The sequence below is a fragment of the Protopterus annectens genome, chromosome 6.part0 (genome assembly GCF_019279795.1).
Source record: "Protopterus annectens isolate FY-2018-M chromosome 6.part0, PAN1.0, whole genome shotgun sequence".
Lineage (NCBI taxonomy): Eukaryota > Metazoa > Chordata > Ceratodontiformes > Protopteridae > Protopterus > Protopterus annectens.
This window is the reverse complement of record NC_056737.1, coordinates 826,900,304-826,926,912: the sequence shown is the minus strand read 5'-3', so window position 1 is coordinate 826,926,912 and position 26,609 is coordinate 826,900,304.

Here is a 26,609-nt window from a genome sequence, read left to right as displayed (position 1 = left end):
CATATCACTGTAAAAACATGTCTATTGTAATTTGTGTGTATACTGATCATGTCGAAATATCAAAATGTATCTGTAATTTTTCTATGTGTAGCTTTTCTTCCCGGGCCTTTGCTGAAAAAGGGCCTTTTCAGCTCATACACCCCTGGTTAACAAATGTAAAATAAATAAAATAAAAATAAAAGTTGGTATGTGCATGCCATGCTCACATGTGTATAATATAACTATCAGCAGTCAATTCACATGCTCTTTAACACAGGCAAGTCATTGCATGCAGTGACAGTACATAAAGAGCAACTTTGATCAAAATATTGCATAACACTGCAGGTTAAAGACTACAAACATGTCTGATATATGTATGTAATGAATAATACTCAAACTCAGGATAATAGGCTATTCAGAGAATACTACTGTGTACATGCCAAGAACCTTGTATGTACAGAGATTACAGTAACTAATGGCACAAGAGGAGCATATCAGACTTTATAATGCATGTAAAAGACAAATGTATTTGTTATGTAGTTCATCTGGCAGTATGTACATAAACATTACACCAAAAGGCCTAGATATATTGCCTTACTAGGAACACCTGCAAACAGTGGAGTGGCAAACAATACTAGAATGTGGGAATAGCATTGGTTTACCACATTTACTGGCAGAAATATGTCTATGCAATTTAAGATCATGCTGTCAGGCAGTAAGTGTGCAATGAATATTACTGAGGTGGAGTGTGGTGTGTGCTATGTACAAAATTACTGACGGTTTAATACATATCTTGTTAATTATCATCGGCTACACAAGTAGAAAGCATAAAAAAGCAAAGTTAAGACACAAAGTATACTGCTTACATGGTGAGATGGTAAATTTCTGTGGAGTCAGACAAGAGAGGACCTCTCATCTGAAAAAAAAATGTTATGTACGATTACTGTGATTACTACTTGTGCTATATGCACTTTGTTGCACAAATTAATGTTCAAACATAATTACGTATGTGCATGTAATAACATTAACAATTAAGTACATACATACCCTGATGAGAGGATTGTAGTGACTGGAACAACAAGTACAAATTCATATCCACCTGCAGTTATTGCAAAGGAAGGGACATGTATTACTCAGTAGTACATACATATGGTGGATATAAAAAGTGTACACACCCCTGTTAAAATGCCAGGTTTTTGTGATATAAAAAAATGAGAGCACACTAAATCATTTCAAAACTTTTCCCACCTTTAATGTGACCTAGAACCTGCACAATTCAATTGAAAAACAAACAAATCTGTTAGGAGAAAAAATATAAAAAATAAAAAATGTACAATAACCTGGTTGCATAAGTGTCCACACCCTTAAACTAATACTTTGTTGAAGCAACTTTTGCTTTAATTACAACATTCAGTCTTCTTGGGTACACACCTGCCATCAATTAAAGAGACTCTGATTAACCCCAAATAATGTTCAGCTGTCCTAGTAGGATTTTCCTGACATTTACTCAGTTGCCTACTACAGCAAAACCAACCCATGGTTCACAGAGAGCTTACAAAGCATCAAAGGGATCTCATTGTTGAAAGGCATCAGTCAGGAGAAGGGTACAAAAAAATTTCCACAGCATTGGCTATACCATGGAACACAGTGAAGACAGTCATCAAAAAGTGGAGAAAATGTGGGACAACAGTGACGTTGCAAAGAACTGGACATCCCTCCAAAATTGATGAAAAGACAAGACAAAAACTGGTCAGGGAGGCTGCCAAGAGACCTACAGCAACACTGAAGGAGTTGCAGGAATTTCTGAAAAATACTGGTTGTGTACTACATTTGAAAACAATCCCTCGTATTCTCCATATGTCTAGCCTATGGGGTATGGTTGCAAGACGGAAGCCTTTTCTTACACAGAAAAACATCCAGGCCTGGCTAACGTTTGCAAAACAATACATCAAGTGTCCCAAAAGCATGTGGTAAAATGTGTTATGGTCTGATGAGACCAAGGCTGAACTTGTTGGCCACAAATCCCAAAAGTACGCTTGATGCAAAAACAACACTTTGCATCACCAAAAGAACACCATCCCCAAGGTGATGAATGGTGGCGGTAGTATCATGCTTTGGGGTTGCTTTTCTTCAGCTGGAACTGGGGCTTTAGTCAAGATGGAAGGAATTATGAACAGTTCCAAATACCAGTCACTTTTGGCCCAAAACCTTCAGGCGTCTGCTAGAAAGCTGAAGATGAAGAGGAATTTTACCTTTTAACACGACAATGACCCCAACCATACATCCAAATCAATAAAAGAATGGCTTCGCCAGAAGAAAATTAAAGTTTTGGAATGGCCCAGCCAGAGCCCAGACCTAAATCAAATAGAAAATCTGTAGGGTGACCTGAAGGGGGCTGTGCACAAGAAATGCCCTTGCAATTTGACAGATTTGGAGCACTTTTGCAAGGAAATGTGGGCAAATATTGCCAAGTCAAGATGTGCCATGGGGATAGACTCCTACCCAAGAAGACTGAATGCTGTAATTAAAGCAAAAGGTGTTTCAACAAAGTATTAGTTTAAGGGTGTGCACACTTATGCAACCAGCTTATTGTAAGTTTTTTTTATTTTTTATATTTTTTCCCCTAACATATTTGTTTGTTTTTCAATTGAATTGTACAGGTTATAGGTCACATTAAAGGTGGGAAAAGTTTTGAAATGATCTACTGTAGTCTCATTTTCTTATATCACAAAAACTTTGCATTTTAACAGGGGTGTGTACAGTTTTCATATCCACTGTTAATAATCATCGACAGGAGGGTATGGGACCGTATGATTAACATTTGGGATGGACCATACTATTTGACATATCTTAATATGTATATTAAGTGTACTTGCGCAGCACTACATACATATAAAATAGCTAATATCAACATGTGTATACTTTTGCAAGCATCTAGACATTACTGTGAGGCATACATACAATAGCAGACAAGTAGCAGATCTTCTTGGAAATGCAACAAATGCCAACAAAATTCAATTGCAGCTATTGAAGGACAAAGTAGCTGCAATACTAAGGAGCACAAATACACACACTGTAAGGTAAACATATTACATATAGTATAAATATATACTGCTATCTAAAAGCACACCATATAACTTGGCATTGTTTAGCAGTACAAATATATACAAGCAAGTACATTTCCATTTGAAGTGTGCAGATCAGAGTCTGCAAAGGCATATAAATAACCTTGTCTATCTTTGCAGCAATCCAAAACACCAAAGGAATATATACTACTCATAACACAGTGCCTATGCAAACACGCAACAAAATGAGTAAGAGAAATATCAAACACAGCATACAAAACTTAGCATTACTAAAATGTGCATCCAGCAAAAATGACAAGTCAAGTAATCACCTGATTATTAACCGCAATTTTATTATGCAACAAAGATTGATGATGTCCAATTCACTGTAAACTGCCATTTAAATATGGTTTATGCCAATCGGTATTAATGACATATTAACACTGCTATGAAATCATATTAATGTACGACAGTGTAAGCTGCTAAGTGGATGATGGTGGGTAACAAGTGACGTGCATAAACATCCAGAATAGCTTGTCATGTGAATGCACATAACGTGTGTGATGTATATGCAAAGGTTATACCCACCTATGAAGATGGGAAATTTAAAATCTGTTAATTTCTGTGATTCAAGGACATTCCATTCTATATGTTCACCTGAGTGCCACTTACAACCGATCAGGAAGATGTAGATTGCAAGACAACTAAGCCACGTTTATTAGCTGAACTGGACCTAAAATGAGACCCTGCCTATGCTTCATATCTAGGCTTCCTATTGAAATGTCGGCACTCGAAATGCCAAGTACCAACAAGCCAAACAAAAAAAGACTGAAAACACAGAAGAAAAAATGCTGAAAACCGCTCTTCTCCTTTAAACTTCTTTTTGCAAACTTATATATACCAACTTTGAGATCGCCATACCTTAGAGAAAAGAAAATATTCTGAGAATTGGCATCTCTGACTTAGTATATATAAGTCTGATTTTTCAAACATTCAGCCTCCACATTTCTATACTCATTCTAGCAAGTCCCAGCATTTCAAATGTTTATCTCATATCTACATGGGATATCAAATACTGGTGTGGGATCCTGCACGAGTCTTCCCCATGATCGATCTTTGTGAGAACATCACCAAGGAATTGTGATGTCACACAGATAGTTACTAGACCACCATCCTTTTCAGGCACCAGTATGATGACCTGCACCAATGGTTTCCTCAGCAACTGAGGAATTGCATAGATGAACTGTGGCAAACTGATGGACAACTGCAGTAAATATAGCTATCTGCACCCTAACACCTCAATCATAATGCATACCTGTAAACAAGATATTCAATCATTCTGAGTAATTTTGCTTAACAAACATCACCAGCTATCTACTGTGTCTATTGTTACCAGAATGCAGAGGTCAAGTGAATAAGTAAAAAGTGTTATATAAATGTGTATACATCATGTACATGAATAAAAAGCCTACTAAGGCATTGAATATAGAGGTATTACAGTATACATGAGGCATTGCTTTATTATTTTGCAGGAAGGTGTATGCACATTAAACTTGTTATCTGGATGGTAAATGGACATGTGGATTTAAATGTAAAAATGATCTGTAAGCTGCAAATAGTCTGCATATACATATGTGTGTGTGTGTGTGTGTGTGTGTGTGTGTGTGTGTGTGTGTGTGTGTGTGTGTGTGTGTGTGTGTGTGTGTGTGTTTGTGTAAAGTAGTGGACCATTTGGGTCATTGTGGATTGAAATCTTGGTTATGGCTTGTCACATCAGGACACAGGCATGGTACTGCTGCTGCATTTCTATCCATTAAATATACATGAAACAAGACATGATAATTATATTAAATATTAATATATCAACACATCTTCCATGCCAAAGACCAATGTCACTTGTAGTGTAAAGTGCAACACACATCGATGTTCAGTTACATGTATATGTATGTTCAGTGCCAAGTATCTCATTTATGCATAGACCAGTATGAATAGTTGTAGATGTCTTGGTTAGGCATTTGAGTCGCTTTGCAAATATGGGCATTCTCCAGTCCATATACAAAGGTAGCTACCATATGACAAGACTGACAACTGCAGTGCCATTCATACCATATAACTGGTACTTATAGCCTATACATATGAACATCTTCCTTATCTTGCAGTGATGGGGTAGTATTTACTTTTATGCCATACATTGGTTTTACTGTACACCATCATTGTTCGAGTCACAGAAACATGGATATGACATGTACGTGTGCAAAAGTGAAGGATTACCTGTCTGCTCATGATTGGCAGTGGAGTTTTATGGTGTAGAGTTGCCAGCCCGGCGCCCAACCTTAAACAGAAGGCACACACAAGCACGCACTCACGCCTAGGGCCAATTAAGAGTGTCCAATCCACCTACAGCATGTCTTTGGGATGTGGGAAGAAACTAGAGCACCAGGAGGAAACCCACGTGACCACAGGGGGGACATGCAGACTCTGCACAGAAGGCACCCCAGCTGAGGATCGAACGTATGACCTCTTGCTGTGAGGCGGCAACACTAACTGCTGCACCACCGCGGCCACCCAAGCATGACCGCAACCAACACTAATCATAATGTGATGATCTGGAGACTGCAAAGATTGTACTGACAACAAGGAGGAGAAGCAGAGTATTCTTTCACCATTTCTATTAATACTGTATGCCAAATAATGGATCCTTGCATTGTTTCATATACATGATATGTGTCCATCTTTGCACAACACATTTCTGTACAATTGGCTGATTTCAGTTTTGCATGTACCGAGCTGTCAGCCACAAAGGCCATAAAGTTGAGTGCATGGCTGCTGATTGCCATTATTCCTCTGGGTTCTGTTATGTTCAACGACTTTTGGAGGTACAGAAAGGTCCAACATGTTCCTGACCATGTGACACTCTTCTTGTGGCGTCAATGCATTAACAGGCACATGGACTAACATGGCACACTAAAGCAGGTTACACATGCTATAGTCCAGCATGTTACACTTGCATGCATTGACAGCCATACTTCAATTCTGTGTAAATTCACAACCGCTACAAGCTCTAGGTTCTGCAGCCCATGTTTGGAAAACAAGACAGTACTGGCATTACTACATGGCACCCTCCCTGAGGAGGCTATGCTGTATACAGTGTGCCATTATGGTAGCTGTTGCTAAAAATATTCAACAAGGTTATGCATATAGCCTTCAGCTGGTTACATAGGTATAGCTTTGTTACAGTGCATGACCACATTGTAGTGTATACCACACTTCACATACATCTGCATACATGAGTATTTGGTCATGTTCATGAAAGTGCATTATATGAGCATTGTTGAGCAAATCAGTGAAGTCACATTCACTCCCACCCTCAACAAAATGTCTGCACATTGGTTTACTCACTTTGCAGTGGTACTACTAATGCATGCATACATAGATTTTTCATTTGGATTACATATATAAATATGTTTGTAGTGACAGCAATATGATGGCATTATGTATACAGATTCTCATAATCCAATGCTCTGTTTTCCTGTATGCAAAGTTAAGGTACATAGTTAAATTGTCTTTTGAATGTTATGGAAGATTTGGTGTGTGAAACAAATGTCACAGATCATATCATCACATACTATATTTCCATTTTGTAGCATTATATGTCACAACCTTAACAAAAAAAAGTAACTCTGCATACATTTATAGCAGAATAAATTACCCTGCTCTATATGTAAAACACCCGTGGTGGAGGTGTGCAGTATGTGGGTTTTGTCTTCTGTATGCCATTATGTGGCTAGTGTCTTGTGGGCTGCCCACATCAGTAGCTTCCATGACTGTATTTGTATACACAACGGACACACATTCATTTATTGTTCTGGCAGTGCTGTTGATTTAAGTGTGCAGCTCTCTCGTTTCTTAAGGCAGGTTTGCTACACTTATAATGGTAGTTATACTGCAGCAATGACAAGTCCTTAAGGGGTGTGCAAAGCTATGTACATGCTGGCACCCCATGTGTATACATTACCACTGCTGTGGTCTGCAGCATGTTTGGTGATGAGTGAATATACATTTTATTCATATTCATATAGGGGAGAAAGAACCCAACTGTATGAAATGAATACGGTTTCTGGTTTCTTGTAAATACTGCATATATCAGGTCTGTGTATATTTTTGAGCAGGATGCATTACTGAAGTATGTACACTCGCAGTATGTAAAGACAGTCTCATCCCTTTCACTAACGTGTTGGTATACTACCTATAACACATATTTGCTTAAAGCTATGAAATATGTAGCAGTGTGTACTTTCTGCACAACATACTAACGGTTGACAACATGGCAAATGTGATGTACCTTTATCAGATTCATCTGAAACAGTCCATGGCTGGCACAAGACAATAGACACTCACACATTAATGTCTATGTGTTTAAGTCTATATATATTGTGTAGATTGTTGAATGTACTCCTGTGTGTGCCATTATGTCTGCAGGTCAGGCAACATGACCTTGAGTTACATGTTTGTGTATTTATGTGTATGCACGCCCTATAAATGCCCACAAAACAACACAATGCAGTGCATCATGTAATACTCATATACAACTCAAACACAGATAATAATTATCTGTGGGAAGAAAATGTCCCGCACTCAAGTTTAATTAACATAATGCCCGCATGTACAGCAGATCATACTTATATATATGTGATGTGTAGATTTAAAATAGATTGGTCAAACAGGACAACACACTTGAGCTGCTCTATGTTCAAATTACCATAGGCAAAATCCAATACCACTTCCTTCCAAGTTATAGGTCCCCCTCTATGACCCAGGAAACCCATACCATATATTTAAACTTATTAGAAACCTTAACCATCCAAACCAATAACATATTCATGGGTGACTTTTAATTACTCCACTATTAACTGGTAATCTTATGCGACACCAAACATATATGCACAGAGATTCCTGGATTTTGTAAACAAACTCCCTGTACAAGATAGTCAATACAACAACCAGGGGTGCAACCATACTGGATCTGGTCCTCACTAATATAGGAGAGTGCTGCACACCCCCTACTGTAATGTTAAGGTCAGACCACAGAATCATCTCCTTTGAAGTAAAAACAAAACCTGGACCCCCAGCTAAACCTGGAATATTCAGGAACTACTCTAAGGCTAACCTGCTGCTATTAAGTGATAGCACTGTAAAATTTCAAACCCCCATAAACCCTGAGAACACTGCTGCACATGCAGAACTGTTCACAGAAACCCTGTTCAAGCATGTCAATAGCTGCATAGAGACAGCTGTACCCAAAGGGAAGAAGTACAGACCTAACTCAAAAAACAAGCCACCCTGGTGGAATCACAAAATCAATAGGCTGTATAACAGAAAGAAGACAATTATCCCTAAAAATAGGAGATGCAACACCCAGCAGGATAAAAGCACTCTCAAACTAAACAAACAACTCAGAGAACAAATGAAGTCTACCAAAGCCAAATTAGAGGTAAGTTTGACCTCCCAGGCCAAGGACAACCACAAAGCATTATTTAGCTATGCCCGCAACCTCAAAGGCAATACATAAATATGTGCAAAGCTCATTGTAAATGGAGCCACCTATACTGATCCAGACTTGTCATATTCTCTTTGTCAATTATTTAAAACTGTATAGCTCATGAGATGAGGAAATGAAAGCACAACTGCAAGTTGTCAACATTTTTTCAGACGATATAAGAATGTCACTTGGTCTTGATAAATGTGCAAAAGCAACCTTTAAAGCAGGAAAACTGCAACACCAGGAAAACATCAGTTTGGGACAAGAATGTGATATAAAAGAACTTGAGCAAGAAGGAGTGCATAAATATTTAGGAACTGATGAAGGATCAACAATAAAACACGAACAAATGTGAATAAAACTTAGTAAGGAATATTTCAGAAGACTTAAATTAATCCTGAAAACAGTACTGACATCTTGGAACAAAATCCAAGCTATAAACCAATTTGTTTTTCCTGTCCTAACTTACAGTTTTGGACTGACTGACTGGCCCCAAAACATGTTGGATAGATTAGATGGCAAAACAAGAAGGATGCTTCATGCTCATCAGATGATTTATAAAAATCAGTGCATACCAAGATTATATATCCCCTGTTCTGAAGGAGGGATGGTCCCTCTTGAAATTGATTACATGAATAGATTTGCAATTGTGGCACTCCACACATATCTGCTTACCTCACAAGACTCAAACGTAGTAAAAGTTTTGAAACATGAGGAGAATAAATCTAAGATGACTTCTATGCTTACTCTAGCAGAAGCATATTGGTGTCAAGCAGGAATAGAAATATAACCAGAAGTAGATAAAAAAAACAGGCAGCAACTGAATGTGCCAAAAAAACAAAAGAAAGAATATAAGGTGAAGGACCAGAAGAGAAGGCAAGAAATGTGGAAAATGCATTCATTTAGTTACAAGTATGGAAAACTTCTGGAAGAACATCATGGTGATCAGGAACGAATGCAGGAATGTTAAGGAGAGGTGAATTCAAACCAAGAGATGAAAGGTTAATATTGGCAGCACAAGATAGTGGGCTATGTATATGCTGGTTTACAAAGTCCATTGAACATGTGGGAGAAACAGACAAATGCAGGTTTTGCAAAACAAAATTGGAAACAGTTGCACACCTCGTTGCTCGTTGCAACATGCTAATGACAGAAGGACTGTATACAGAAAGGCATAATAATGTGGCGAGACTGCTGCACTGGGGATTGTGCAAACATTATGGTACTGAAGTGGCTGAAAAACACTGGAAAAATCAGTCACAAAGCATCAGAGAAAATGATGAAGTCTTCTTCATAAGCAGAACCGAGAGCAATGTGGAAGAAAGATATTCAGATAGTTCCAATAGTAGTAGGAGCAATGGGTCTGTCTACAATCATATTTAGATATGTTACCAATACATGTAACTCCATGTGAAGGAGCCATTACTGGGCTCATTGCGGGTGCTGCGAGGAGCACTTTTGGCTGACATCAAAGAGTGAAACAATACTAATTTCATGAACTTAAGTTGTACCTTGACTTAGGAATGGGGTCCATTCTCATCATGGTATTAGAAACCCAAAAGATTTGGAGAAAGTATAAAGAAGCCAGAAGATATAACAAACCTCTGGGCTGATAAATTCAGCTCCAACTTTACCCCTCTCTCCCCCTCAACCTTCCCTCAGGAAATACCGTTAAATATAACTCCCCCCTACTATCACTAGGGAACAGGTCCTTAATGCTCTCTCTAAGACCAAGAACACTGCATCAATGGGTCCAAACAATATCCCAGGATGACTTCTAAATAACATGGAACAGGACCTATCAGGGTCTCTAGAATTATTATTTAACTGTAAGCCTCCAAGCATGACTCATGAATGGAGAATGGCAGCAGTCATCCCTCTGTACAAAGGTGGGCCATCTACAGACCCTGGAAACTACAGACCCATAACTCACTAGTCTTATATGTAAACCCATGGAAATAATTATCATGGAGATGATCAACAGAGCTATAGTAAACCTCCAGACACTGGCCCAACCTGGTTTGTTTTCATCAAGGGCAGAGCATGCTTACTCAACCTAGTGAACTTCTTTGAGAAGGTAACCAAAGCAATGGATGAGGGAAAAATGGCTCACACTGCCTACCTTGACCTGGTCAAGGCAGCTGACACAATACCCCACTCAGGTGTTGTTGACAAATTCAAGAGGTCACATAAAAACTTGCATGTCACCCGGTGGATAGCCAATTGGCTCACAGACAGGACACAGGAAGTTAGAACTGAGGAATCCACCTCTACAAAGAGGCCAGTGACAAGTGGAGTCCCTCAGGGATCAGTCCTTGGACTGCTCTTTTTTGGCATTTACTTCTGAGAAGTCAAGGACAATGTCAGTGGTCTCTGGCTGACTAAATGTGCAGATGGTTGAAAATTAGGAGCCGTCATTGAATCCCACACTGACACAAATGTTCTCCAGGAGAGGCTAACACAGACAAAGAACTGGTGCCACAGCCATGGACAAACTAAATACCAAGAAATGTATAATAGTATCCTCTGGGAAATCATCCATCCCCGGTAACTATCATATTGAAAACACATCCCTTAGAGTTAACCCAGTAGTCAAGGACTTAGGGGCACACACAGACAGTAATCTGGCCTTTTACCATCATGTGTCTACAGTAGTGAGGAAATCATTCTATGTTGCGCAACTTATAAACAAAGATATGGCATCTAAGTCCAAGGAATTTATTGTTCCACTGTATTCGGCATTCATCAGACCTGTCATTGAGTACAATGCCCCCTTTGGTATGTACCTAACCAGGCATATCCAACAACTGGAATGTCCACAGAGGTTGCTCACTAAAAGAATACAGTTCCCAAGTAAAATGTCATTTGCAGACCACCTCAAAGCCCTATCCCTGTATTCTGCCTCCTATAGGCTTCTGAGAGAAGATCTATGCCTGGCATACTGGGCATTGTCAGGCCCCACTCTGATGGACCTCCTGCATATCCGCAAAACAAAAAGTACCAGAATTACCCATTCTAAAGATTTAAACCTTGCCTGTGACATAAACAGGGCCTGTTGGAGAGACAGGTATGTATCCTAGAGACTACGCCATCTGCTGAACAGGCTCCCCATCCATGTGAAGCAGAATTCCTCCCTAACCCAATTCAAGTGCAGCTTGGACAACTGAATGGGGAACAGGAAATTCATCCCTGGTTTGGCACCTATGTCTCTAATGGACACAGGCAGCCCATAAATGGTTCATCTCCCAGGCCCCTGCTTACACTTATCAAGGGTATCAGAACTTGTCAGAGATTTCAAATGCATGGCTAGGCTTAAAAACGCCCCTGTGGTCATTAGCCTAGTAAACACCTATGAACATATATTACCATAAATGCATATAATTAATATTGTTCTTTGAAGCCATTGTAAACAGATGTGTATTATGACAGTGATTTATATAAATGTGCCTTGGCAAGCAATCACGTTGGTGTATATCATTCATATGATAGTCTCAGTAACACAAGTTTGTGTCAAAGTATACTGTCCAGAATCTATAGGCATACCCACAGATAAAATATATATACAGGTGCAGTAATCAGCAGAGGTATGTTGGCTGAAAGTCCACATGCTGCCCTTCCATGCTGTGGCACACTTTTTATAAGAATATGATATTGCTGCTATATGCATACCCAATTGATATTTGCTAACATTAGCTGATATATGCTGCATCATGGGGGATGACATGATGTGTATTCAACTGTATAAGTAGATATTGCTGGGAATGGAGCACTCAGTATGGGTTTCAGCTGTAGTTGCTGCTTTCCGCATGTGAATGAAACTAATTTCTTTTGCAATGTGTTTCCACATGCTGGCATGTGCAATACCATGTGGTACATCATGCTGTTATTCACACAGTATGTGTCACCTTACCCACATATTACCACCCCATCTGTGTGTACTCACACAACATTCTGGCGTTATTAAATGATGTGTGTAACTTAGTTCATCATATGTCCATCATTATGCTCTTCCCCCCTGTGCTTCATGACACATATAATGTCAGCACTTTCAACATACCTGCTTTTGCATACACTATTCAAAACTGACTCACAACATTATGCATACATGCAAAGACATAGGAATGCGCTGCACATACAAACATACATAAGATGTGGATGAGCACTGTGCAGAGGTGTGCTATACTGACTTGGTCCTGTTATGCCAATTTCATATGACCTTCTTGTTTTGCATTATATCTTACAGAGGAACCACGCAAGGAAAGCCCCACACTGAGCACCACTGACACTGTCAGTCTCTGCTGAAGATCCAAGAGTGTGAGATAAAGGAGGAGGAGTAGCCAAATGTCTCTGTACTACCACCACCTGTGTCCCATGCCATCATTTTAGTAGGAGCCATAGATGTTCCTCTCACACAGGATGATTGCTTCAGGGAGGCAATGTGGTATGTTGCTCACAACCTTTTCCAGGAGTAGATGCAGATTATGGTGCAAAACATCTTTACAGAGATGGGCTGGTACATGTACCAGGCATTCCAAGATGCTCTCTTCTACTTTACCAGGGAAGATTGGCCCTGCAAGGAACGTCCCTCTGACATGAGTATTGTCTGTGTGCTTTTTAATCATTTACATGGCCACCGCATATTCATGCCAGTTATATGTATAATCAGAGGTGTAGCTAGCCCTTCTTGCACTCATGGCTATTCTTCAGTTTACTATTCCTCTCAACGTTAAGTTGAGGACAAAAAAAAGGTCCTTTCTCATCTTTGAACTGTAGTATACAAATGTAACAATCCACTTCAGCCCTGTTCGAAAATGCATTATCAGCATTCATTACTGAATGTTGGTAATGCACTAAACCACACACAGAGCACTAAAACATTTCAGCAAATGCATTATTGGCATTCAAAAAATGACTGTTGGTAATGAAGACTGCACTCCTTGCCCTCTTTGTCCACTGTAGCTACACTTCTGTGTATAATATTAATTAATCAATCAAGCAATTAATTAATTACATTCTTGCTGTAAATTCTTAACTGAAATATATTTGCATTTGTAGGTCTTGCTAACACTGTAACTATGGTACAGAATATCCATATGTCTGCATGCCCTGCAAACACAGGCACACAAAGTACCTTTGCTGTCTACCTTTTGCTAACAATTGTCCATAATATGTATCTGTTGTGTTTTCATTGAGACATGGCAAACATTACTACTGTGTGTGTACTCTGTAATCTAAATCCTTGTACAGCATTTATGCAACGGTTATGATTCAAAATCACTGTGAGAGCAGCAGCCACTACTCAACAGTGACACATCTGTGGCAATGCTTTCTACTGCTTTGTATTCCTAAAGTACAGTTGTGTAAAATCTTACCATAACAGTAGATGTCCTTCTCTTCACTGTTGCAGTATTCCCTACTTCCAGCCAGTATACCAAAGCCTCAGGTTTTTTAGAAGGACGTCGCACGTCACATGTATATTCCCTGCTCATGGAGTAGGGCATAAAGGTGACATACAGACATACCTACCTCAGAACTGAAAAGCCCCTGGAGGAACAACAGTTCAAGGAGAAAAAAAGAGGAATGAGTGCATCCTAAAGGAAAAAAGGAAAATGAGTAAAGAGAAAAGTGGAGGGAATACTGCAACAGTGAAGGGAAGGACATCTACTGTTACGGTAAGGTTTTACACAACTGTACTATGTCCTTCCGTATCACTTTTGCAGTATTGCTTACTAAAGGAAGAATACCAAAGCTTGAGAGGAAACTTGGGAGGAGGAAGGTCCAGCACAGCCCTCAAGAAAGCCACGCAGGACAGCCCTGGAAACCACATCCAGCTTGTAATGTTTAGTAAAAGTATGGACAGAAGTCCAAGTATCAGCGTCAAGGATGGAATTGGTATCCAATCACTTGAAAAAAAAACACCAGAGGAAACCTCAGCCCTGGTAGAATGAGCCTTTACACAAACAGAAAGGTGTTTCCCATGAAAGCAGTAAAAAAAGAAAATGGTCTTAGAAATCCATGAAGAAATGGTTTGCTTAGAAACAGTCATACCTAGAGATCTAGGACAAAAGAAAACAAAAAGTTACTCAGACTTGCGAAGAGCCTTAGTCTTATCCAAATAACATTTGAGCTGCCTATGTAAATCCAAGGTGTGAAGAACCGTCTCACTAGCAGACTGTAGAAAAGGGAAAAAAGTGGGTAAATTAATAGATTGATTAAGAGACAGTTCATTAACCACCTAGGGCATAAAAGAAGGATTAGTGTGTACAGACTCCCTGTCCATGTGAACAACTAAAAAAAGGAGGGATAGCCATAAGGACCTGATGCTCAGACAGCCTTCTAGATGAAGTAAGGGACAAAAGAAGAGCAGTCTTCCAAGTGCAATGTAGCAAGAAGGCTGAAGCTGCAGGCTCAAAAGGAGCCTGAGTCAATTTTTCAAGAACAAAATTAAGGTCCCATGAAGGAGGAATAGGCTTCCTGGAAGTCCTAATATGAAGAACATCTTTAGGAAATTGTTTGACCTCAAACCTAATAGCCAAAGGAGGAGTCAAAGTCAGGTAAACAGAAATATCTGAAAGGTGAGCTTTAACTGAAGAGTATGCCAACCCAGTATGGAGCAATTCACACAAATAAGACAGAACCAAAGGAAATTCCATAGAAACTGGATCCTGGTTATGACCAAAACACCAGACAGAAAATCTCTTCTATTTGAACAAAGAATATTTCCTGGTAGTTGGTTTCCTAGCCTCCTGAAGAACCCAAAGCACGTCCTCAGAAAAAAGTGCCTAAAAGGGATCAAAACCCTATCACCCACAGTGTCAGCTGAAGAGTGGACAAGTGAGGATAGATGAGAAACCCCCTTGTCTTGTGTGAGTAGGTCCATACTGTGCAGTAACTTGAGGTTATTGCCCTTGGCTAGGTGCAGAAGAAGAGGGAGTCACCAAGATTTTGCAAGTCCTATTCTATCTTGAACAGAAAATCTTGGTATGAGTGGAAAAGGAGGAAGGCATAGACAAACATCCCCTTACTAGAAAAAGAGGTGGCATCCACCTTCCATGCCAGAGGACATGGGACTCTGGTGCAAAAAAAAGAGAAAGTTGTTTGTTCAGAGGATAGGCAAAAAATCTACTGGAGGAGAACACCACTGGAGGACAATGTACAGAAACACATCTCTGTGAAGCATCCACTCGTGAGCTTGTGTTATGATCCTGCTCATAGAGTCTGCCACAAGGTTCTGTTCTGAAAGAATATAAACAGCCTGAAGCATCAACTGATACTGGACAGACAGATCCCAAACCTGAAGAGCTAGACTGCAAGAAGGGAAGACCATATCTCCATTACTTGTTGATATACCACATCACTGTAGTATTGTCTGTAAAGATTTTCAGAGGCCTCTGGAAGGAACAGAGTATGGAAGGCCTGAAGAGCAAGAAGGAGAGCTCTAACCTCTTTGATGTTGATATGGTCCACCCTCTGACAAAGGGACCAAAGGCCCTGAACCTTTAGAGGGCTGAAAGAAGTCCCCCACCCTGCATCTAAGGCATCTGAAAAAAGTTCCTGAGAGGAGACAAGGGGCTGAAAAGGAAGCCCTGGTTTGAGAGACAGCTGACAAATCCACCACTGAAGCTCTAGCTAGCTAGAGGCATGGAGGAAGAGCAACGAGAAAGTCCAAAGAATGAGAAGAAAAAGAGACTGTAAAAAGGCAATTTAGAGTCAGAGCCTTGGGAGGTGGAGGGATGCCAGCATAAGAATGGTCTGGAACTTGCATCCGAGAAAAACATGCTCCTCAGAAGGAGTCAGGAAGGATTTCTGGAAGTTTACTGTAAACCCTAGGCTTTGCAAGAGGTAACTAGCATAGTGGAGGTGCTGAAACAGGGTTTCTATACAAGAAGCCTGAATGAGTTTGTCATCCAGGTAAGGAAAGATTTGTATCCCCCTCATCCTGCAAAAAGTAATCACAGGAGTGAGGCATTTGATGGAGACCCCTGGGACAGTAGAGAGGCCAAAGGGCAAAACAGAGAACTGAAAATGCAAGGAAGAAAAATAAATGCAAACATTTCCTGAAACAGGGATGAATAGGAATGTGAAGATAGGCATCCCTGAGATCCAAACAGACTAGGAAAGCCTGAGGTAGAAGAGAAGGAAAGGGTCTAAAGAGACAGCATTCAAAAGGGAGGAATCTTCAAAAAGGTGTTGAGCTAAGAATGATCCAGAATTGGCCTTCAGGTGCCTTCTTTTCTGGGAACCAGAAACGTTCTGGAATAAAACCCCTTCCTCCTTTCAGGACCAGAAACTGCTTGGATGGTATCTTGAGACAAAAGACTCTGAACTACATCTGAAAGAAAGGGCAGCTGTTCCAGATGAGGTTAAGGAATGCCTAAAAAAGGAGGAAGGGATTTCCACACCAAGAAATACTCCTGACAAATGATGGACAGAACCTAAGAATCCTGAGTGATCCTTAACCAATTGTGAAGGGACAAAGAAAGATGAAGAGCTAAAGGAACCTGACTTAGGAGTAAGGGAAAAAGGTAGTCAGACAGAACCTGGTTTCTCTGGAAAAGGAGACTTCTGAGTAGTAGGAGTCTGAGTAGACTTAGCAGGAGGAGCACTTCTAGAACCCTTTTTACCTTTGGGAGGAGAAAGAGAGTGTCTATGTACAAAGGCAGGCTTGGAAGGATAATTCCTCTGAAATTTGGGAACATGGGAAACAAAAGCATGCTTCAATTCCTGTAAGGCTTTACCCTTCTCCTGCAGAGACTTAAAAAGCTCAGCAGCTGCAGAACCAAAGAGATGTTTATTGTCAAGAGGAGCATCCATCAATTTAGCCTTAATATCATCAGGCAAAGGTTGGAGGCAAAGCCAAGAATAATGTCTTAACACAGAACCAAAGACAGCAAGTTTAGAAGAAGCATAAGCTGCATCATAACTACATTTAATAGAATGATGGGTCACTTTAGAAGAGGAGGCCAACAGACAGAGGACTGAAGCCTGCCCATCAGAATCAGGACGGTCAGAAATAACCTGATAAACTTGAAAGAGAACAGCTAAAACATACCTGGTCATATGGGTCTGGTAGTTAATAGCCCAAAAGGCCAAGGTAGCAGCAGTGTACACCTTTTTGCCCAGCCTTTCAAAAGCATACTGTCCTTGTCAGAAGGAAGTAATTTAATGGAAGGCAACAGTTTGGAAGGTTTGTCAGAAGAAACAGAGACAACAGAGGGGTCAGCAGAAGAACATTTGTAAAGAAACTTACAATCATCAGGCACTTTATAAAACCTATCAGGTTTGGGGGGGCTGGGGGCTGGGAATCAGGAGCCTGAGAAACTGCTAAAAAAGTGTCCAACAAGGCAGCAAGGACAGGAGGGAAAACAGAGGGTTTAGGAGACTCCATCTGGAGGAGTTTATAATACCTCTTCTGGACATCAGAGACCTAGGTACAGTCCCATTTAAAAATTCCATCATACGAAAGATAGTATCCCCAAGGGAAAGTTCTTCAATGGGAGAATCTGGACTAATGGAGTCCTCGTCTTCAGAACCATAGGGTAATAGAGAAAGAATCTGAGAGGAATAAGCCAGAGACTCGTCTACAGAGTCCAATTCCTCATCAGAAAAGTGCTGCTCCCTAGGCCTGTTCAAAGGAGTAGATGACCAAGGGGGGATAGGAAAAGAAACTCCCTAGGGGGACTTCAAGGTCATGAGTGTATTAAATAACCCCTGTGTGAAATCCTGCCATTCATGCTGTGGATCCCTAGGAGCAGGGGAAATATGTACTGTTTTCTGATTCTTTTTTCAAGGGGATGTCAGCCCTAAAGATCTTAGTAGGTTTGGACCCTTGCTGATACTCAGCCAATGTAGTGGGGAATCTCATTTCCTCCTAAACAAGAATCTGCAGAGCACCCCTTGGTCCCTCAGATATGATCAGCTGCAGTTCCCCCTCAACATCCATAATGGAAGCCAGATCCATGCCGGCCTCCGAAGTGGTTATGGCAGAGGAATCCGATGAAATAACTGGACAATCCTCTGGGCTTTCACCAATCTCGACAGAGATGTCTGAGGGAGGTGATACAGCAGGCAAATCTGACCTAACGTTTTGGGGCTTCTTCTTGGTATATGGCTGACCCCTGGGCTGGAATGATTCTGCAATCACTCCCTGTGCCAACAACTTAAGATGCTGGTTCTCTACGTAGACATATATAAGGAGGAGAGACGACTATGAATAGTCTTAGGGACAAACACTTAACAAATCAGGTACAAAACATGGCTGTGAGACAAATTCAAACAAAACGAACCCTATTTGTGATGATCCTTATGGGGAATCTATCTCCCACTCTGATATTTTCCCTTTCTGGATGACATGTAACTTTGCAACAAAAAGAAAAAATACAAGAAGAAAAACCCCAATGGGGTACTTATCTGAAAATGGCTGGTAACCAGCAGACAAAGACATGTTCAGACCAATTGAAAATGGTGTTTGGACTGGCAGCAAAGAAGTTCTAAGGTAAGTACATCCATAAGTCACCTTTATGTCATACGCCATGAGCAGAAAGCATATGTGTGATGTAATCATCCTTCTAAAAAAACCAAAGGCTTTGGTATACTGGCCGGAAATAGGGCTACCTTTGGCAGGGGATCCCTTTTAGTAAGGAATACTGCAACACTGATATGGGAGCACATCATATGCTACACCATACTGCTGTGTGTCTCAAACTTGGTACATGAGAGGTCATGCAGCCGTATGTGATAACGGCATAGATAAACCAGCTACTGCATGTGGAACACAACCAACACACATGATGGCATTGTTGTTCTCATGGCGTACATGTGTCTGCATTGCAGTGTTTGGTACTAAATATGTCATCCCATACAATGATAGGAAATAAACTGTGTGTACAGAGTAATCTGGGTAACTCTAATGGATGCAATGGCTGTCAAAGTGTCAGTCCATTCGTGTGTGTCAACAGTACAAGCAGATCACATATACATTCTGACATTTACTGTTGTAACACATACATATTTATCAGTGACTGTGTGAATTTATCCAGTGACACCACACTGTCATGCCTGCCTTTATATGCCCCCATGCATCTGCATCCTTTACCTTCCACTTTCCCTATGTCTATGTGAGCTATGCAGTTCTACATACTCCACACCAGTTGATTTACATTCACCATGCATGTTTAGCTACATTTATACTGTATATGTCACAAAATGGCTGTGTTTTCAAGGACGTAAAAGAAAAAATGGCAGACACAATACGTGCATATTCTAACTAACACATAAATCAAAGAGGATAGAGACACTCTCAATGTACCTTCTTTGACTTGGAATTCTCAGTAGATAGCTAAAACATAGAAGAGAATTTTAACTGGAAAATATTCCTAAGAAATGCTGAAATACTAAAACATGGGTGACAAATCTTACTGTACTTATAAGAGTTTGATAGAAACAGAAATTAAAAAAATGAATAAAAAGAGCCCAGATGTGATATCATTCAGGTAGAATCCCGCACTAAGCTCTTAGGCTTAACCATCGACGATCAGCTTAAATCTGAATTGTATGTTAATAACTGTATCAAAAAGACTCATTCAAAACTACGGCTCCTTTACCATAACAAGAAATTCCTTACCTCTGAAGCCAAGATTACTCTCTCTCTTACCTACCTTCTATCCAGTCTAATGTACAATTCTCAAATTCTCACAAATCTTAACTCAACACTCCTGCCCAAACTCGAATCTATCTACAACAAGGTTGCTAGATTTGCTGCCCGACAAACCTACAAATCTCATCACTGCCTCTCTCTAAAACACCTAAACAGGCTTGAATTACCCCACCAGCTTCTTCTCTCTCAGCTCCAGATCATCCATTCTATCCTATACCAGCCTTCCTACTGCCTGGCACTATCCCCTCTCATCTCCCATTATTCTCCCTCCAGACCTCTCCGAAGCTTTAACCAAGACCTACTACAAATCTACAAACCCAAGTCTAAAGTTGGATGCAACATGTACAGCTATCACCCCACTATTGCTTGGAATAGGCTCCCACTAGAAATCAGGACCCTTACATATCCTAAACAATTTAAGACAGCCACCAAAGAGCACTTTAAAAGTCACTGGTTCTGCCACTGCACTCTTCCTCCTTAAACATCCCCTACTTCTCATACCTTAATCTACTTTCTGCCTTAACTTGCTCTTCTCACTAGCTCTCTCTAATCTTCCTTGACTACTCTTTCTACTGTCTTCTAAAATCTATTAAGCAGATTGCCTCAGAGAAACATTCTATTGTTAATTGTCTTGCCTTCATGCAACTACATTATGATAAAACTGGGTTTTTGTAACCACTTACCCCAAAAACTATATTCATCTTAATGACATATTTCTTTTTATACATCTTGAAATAGTTTTGCTATACTACTGATTATTGACACTGTCTAACATTGTATTGCTACTTAATGCCTTGTAATAATCCTGTAACATTGTTGTTTAATGCTAATTTATAATGAAAATTGTTTAATATGTTGGAGCTTTTCTCCTCAGGCCTCTGCTGAAAAAGGGCTCATCAGCTCAGTCGGACAATCCCGGTCAACAAATGTAAAATAAATAAAATGTGACAAGGATTGACACCTGGCACCTTTGCCTGTATGTTTTGTTAGCAATGCAGATACATATCCAATAGCCCATATGGTGCTGTTAGAAATTATAACAAAACAACTGCAGTGAAGGTGGGTATCTTACAACTTGTGACACATAAAACATACTTGTGACAAAAGGAGATACTGCCAGCCCAGCTAGCTAAAATTTTGTAAATAATTATATGTCATTTGTGAATATCAACATGATTTATATAGAAATGTAACAAAGGGAGATATTACCAGCACAGCTGTCTGGAATTTTGTAAATGATTATCTGTCATTTGTGAATGTCAACATGCTTCATGTAAGATGTTTGTGTTACAATGTATTAGAGCTATATGTCATGTATATATCAAACTAGGTTTGCAAAGACGTGTGTTAAAAAGATATTTTATAAAGTACTGAGCTTAAAGATGTATCCACAGTGTGCCCTGCTGGAAGAGAGCAGAAATGTGCATGCACTATTGCAACTATTTAAATGGACATATTTTAACAGTGGAAACTTGAACATAGGAGGTTAACTTCAGTCTAGTTAATTTCCGAAAAATAGCTGAAATTAAATTACTTTATGGCAGCAAGGAGACACAATGTCTGTGCTGAGAAGATTTCTGTATTGTCTTGGAAGTGCTTTATTGTTTTATGACTTCCAGTCTCTGCCAAAGATCAGAGGAAATGCCCTTTTCTATGTATTTTTACAGGTAGATGCTAAATGCTACCAGCTGCCATCAATGGTTATTTCTGACCTGGGGACTAGAAGTCACATGACAAGAAATAATGTCATTCTCCAACCTAGCCCAGCAATAATATTTGAGATATTAATTTGAGAACTCTCTGTGACAGACACAGCATTCTGTATTCTGTCTTTGACCTGACAACAAGAACTAGAGAAGATCCATTCACCACATCTGCCTTGCTCTGTAAGTAAGTTAACTAGGATATAGTAATTCTCTTAGATTTAGTCAAGAATAGAGTGAAGCATAGTTTAGATGTTTTTCTTCATTTATTTGAGACTGTCCTGCAATGTTGTTTTAAATATTTCCTGTTATTTCAAACTCTGATGTCACTGTAAATATATATTTAGTATTGTCTTGTTCTTTTATTATTCATTGTGGCTGAACTGTGTATAGATATTTAAGTTCTGAGAGTACTTGCATATTTATTTGGTGACATTGTGGGCCACTCCTAATTGCCTTGTTCTTGGTCAAACTACCATTTGTATTGATAGTAATATTACACCGTAAGATAGGACACCCTTTGTTAAGTGCCTTAAAGTAGCTGATAAGGAGTGACTGGTGGCAGTGATAGCTACCTTATAGTTTGGACAGAAGGGGGCATAGTTAGTAAACCTGTGCCAGCCTTTCCCAGGTATGTGTGTGTGTGTGTGTGTGTGTGTGTGTGTGTGTGTGTGTGTGTGTGTGTGTGTGTGTGTGTGTGTGTGTGTGTGTGTGTGTGTGTGTGTGTGTGTGTGTGTGTGTGTGTTTGTGTGTGTGTGTGTGTGTGTGTGTAAATCAAACCTCAAAACATGTGTATGTCAGCTACTTGGGCAGGCACACAAAGCACTGGTTGGACAGAGAGAGAGAGTGCTGGAGGTCTTGGTTTGGTCACTCAGCTGAGATCTAAACTCTATAGCTGTCCCAGTGGGTAGTCTTATTGGGGATCTGGAGAAAGGAGGGAGAAACCAGCCCCAGAATGACTGCGGTATCTGTGTGCTCTTAAGGGAAATTGCACTTGATGCAGAGAGCTGGGAATACTATGTGTGTACTTGTCTATTATGTAGTTAAACAGCGAAAGTTATCCCAAAGACTATATGAGCATGTGCTACCTATCAGAAATAATAATCTCAAATGTACTATGTGAACACTGTACCAACTGTAAGAAGTTTTTTTGTATTAGATCAAACCATACCTTTCAACAAAGAAGTTCATATGTTCATAGGTGCTTGGTAGTTTAGACTAGGGGATAATCTGTTTATTGGCATCAGTGGCAATATGCTTTTCATTAAGGAAGGCAGCAAAACTGTGAGAGTTTGAAAGTAAATATTAGTTTTTGAACATGTGACTTAGGTGTATATCTTTTTAGACCATTTTGTTATGAGAGTTGTTATTCATTTACTTAAACAGAGATGAAAGCATGAATCTATTTTCCAATCTAGTGAGTCCTTATTTGGAGCATCTTTGCGTGTGCTTGTGTTTTGTAAATATGTATATAATCATTTTTTTCTGCTGCACATATATGAATTATAAGTTATGTACTTACTATAACTTGGTATTTGTGTTGTCCATTTTCATTCTTCCTCACAGTTGGGTCACAGATTGAATCCTCAGACCTGACTTGGCCGAATCGAGATTCTCCCTCTTCCCGTAATGCTATACCCTCTGCCTAGCCTCCTCAGATAGAGTTTGCTGCGTAAATATCTAAAAGTGCAAAGTAAATACTGAAAAGAAGGAAAGAAACCAGAGGCTCAAACCAGGATCATCAAGTTCCCAAGCAATTTTCCACAGCACTTCTAGGAACCACTGGGTTGGAGGATGGCTGTGAGGCAAGGTGAGGAAAAATAAAAATGTAAAATACAGATAACAAGTTATGGTAAGTACATAAATTATAAATCTGATGTTATCCTTTTCATTCTTCCTCACAGCTGGGTCAGAGTCCCCAGCTATATAACCCCTGGGTGGCCTCAAGGAAGGATATGCTGGAGCACTGCAGAACCAAAAGAAGCTCTGCTTCTGGAAACAATATCCAATTTGTAACGTGTAACAAAGGTATGAGTTTTTGACCAGATTGCTGCAGCACAATTATCATCTACCCATGCTCTAGAAGAAAAGGCAGATGACATACACATAGACCTAGTCAAATGGGCCTTAGGAGGACGAGGGAATTGCAGCCCATTTTTGGCATAAATCAGAGAAATGCATTCTGTTATCCATTTAGCTAGAGTAACTTTAGAAACTGCCTGACCTAGATGGCTAGGCAAAAAAAGACACAAATGGTTACTCCATCTTTCGGCAATGTTTTGTTCTATGGAGATAAAAATGCAGCTGCCTATAAACATCAAGCAAATCCAACTTATGTTCTCCTTTTTTTGAGAAATTTGGAAAGAAAACTGGCAATTCTATGGACTGGCTCAAATTAGAATCCGTTGCTAGCCTGGGCATAAAGGAAAGATTAGTATGAAGGGATACTCTATCTTTATGACAATTGATGTAAGGAAGTTTAGATGACAGAGCCTGAATCTTCGAGACCCTTTTTGTTGATGTAATGGTGACCAGAAAGATGGTCTTCCAAGAAAGGAACTTCAAGTCACAATCACTAGCTGGTTCAAACAGTTTTTGAGTTAGGCCTTGTAAGACAAAGGTAAGATCCCACAGCGGAGAAGGATATTTAACTGAAGGTCTGAGCAGAAAGATTTCCTTCATGAAGATCTTACTTAGTTTGGATGTAGCAGGAGAACCAAAAAGATTTCCTTAATGAAAGTTCAAAATGGCTGCTAGCTGAAGTTTAACAGTAGAAAAACTGGCTCCTTCTTTGAAAAGAGATGTAAGGAAGAGAAGAATGGCTGAGAATGGAGCTGAAAAGGGATTAATGTTTTTTTTAGAAGCCAAAAACACAAATCTTAGACATTTGCTCCTATAAACCTTCTTGGTGGAAGATTTTTGGGAAGCTAGTATGATTTCTCCATCAGGGGAAGCAAGCCGGGACCACTGTACAATTACAGGAATTGGAGAAACCAAGCGGTCAGTTTGTGGGAGTGTAGACTGGGGTGATGACCCTCTGATGGATGAAACAGGAGGTCCTGTTTGGGTTCCAGTATCCATGGAGGATATTTCAGGTGATACCAGAGAATGGGGAACCAAATCTGCCAAGGCCAGTAGGGGGTAATAAGGATTTCTGAAGTCTTCAACCATTTTGCTTTCTGTAAAAAATTTTGGGATCAAGGATAGAGGAGGATAAGCATAGAGGAGACCAGAGGGCCAATCGTGAACTAAAGCATCCCTCTGGGACTCCTGCGGAGGGGGGATCATAGCAAAATAGCTGCTGCACTTGCTGTTCTGAGGAGATGCAAAGAGATCACAGCAGGGTTGGCCCCAATGGCTGAAAATCAAGTTTGTTTCCAATTGATTAAGGGACCACTCATAAGGCGTCAAAATGGACCTGCTTAGTTTGTCTGCTAGAAAGTTGGACTTTCATGGTATATGAGTTGCGAGCAGAAAGTGGCCTGAAGACATCGCCCATTCCCAGACCCTCATGGCCTCTCTGCACAAGGGATACAAACAGGTTCCTCCTTACTTGTTGATGTACCAGACCACTGACATATTGTCTATGTGAACTGCAATAGTTTCTAGAGGGAGAATGCCCTGACAGGCTTGCAATGTAAGAAGAACTGCTCTCCTCTCCAGAACACTGATACGCAATCTGGTCTCTACGTGAGTCCACATGCCTTGGACCATCTTTCCCTTGAAATGTCCCACCCCAACCCCAGCTGGGAAGCATCCGTGCTCACTGTGGCTGTGCAGGATGGAAAAAGGAATGGCCTACCGATCGTCAGGTTGTCTAACACAAGCCACCATTGGAGATGCTTTTTGCAAACCAGAGTCAACTTGATAGGAACAGATTGAACATCCAAGGTCGGCTAAAGCACTCACATAAATAACCTTGCTAACAGGACAAAAGTGATACCAGCTGCCATGGATCCAAGAGCTTGAAGTATCAGTTTTGCCAGTGGAGATGGCTGATCTAGAATAGCTCGAACATGGTCTCTCAACATCTGTATGTGGTGAGGGGGTAGTGATGCTATCTGTTTTGACATGTCCAAAACAGCCTCAATAAATTCCAAACTCTGCACTGGAAATAGGCTTGATTTTGTCAGCTTTATAGTGATGCCCAGATGACTGGATATTCATAACAAGTAATCTCTGGCCTGAATCAGTTGATGTCTGATTGGAGCAATGAGGAGCCAGTCATCCAGATATGGAAATACCCAGAGTCCTTGCAGTCTCGCATGAGCTGTGACTACTGCCATGCATTTGGTAAACATTCTGGGGGCTGTGGTGAGTCCAAAGGGCAGAGCCCTGAATTGGTAGTGAATGGCTCCAAGCCGGAAGTGCAGATGACTTCTGGAGCCCCTGTCTATTTTGATGTGAGCACCTGTCTATTTTGATGTGACAGTACGTGTACTGTAAATCCACTGAGCACATCCTATCTCCCTTTCACAACAGGGGTAAAATGGACTGAACTCTAACCATTCAGAACTTTGTCTTCTTTATGGACAAATTCAGTTTGATTAGATTCAGAATGGGTCTCAGGTCCACAGTTTCCTTTGGCAATAAAAAGAAGTGGAAGTTCTGAAGTCATTTTATTCAGTCCTGACCTCTTAGATGACTCTTTTTTGTAGTAGTTTATG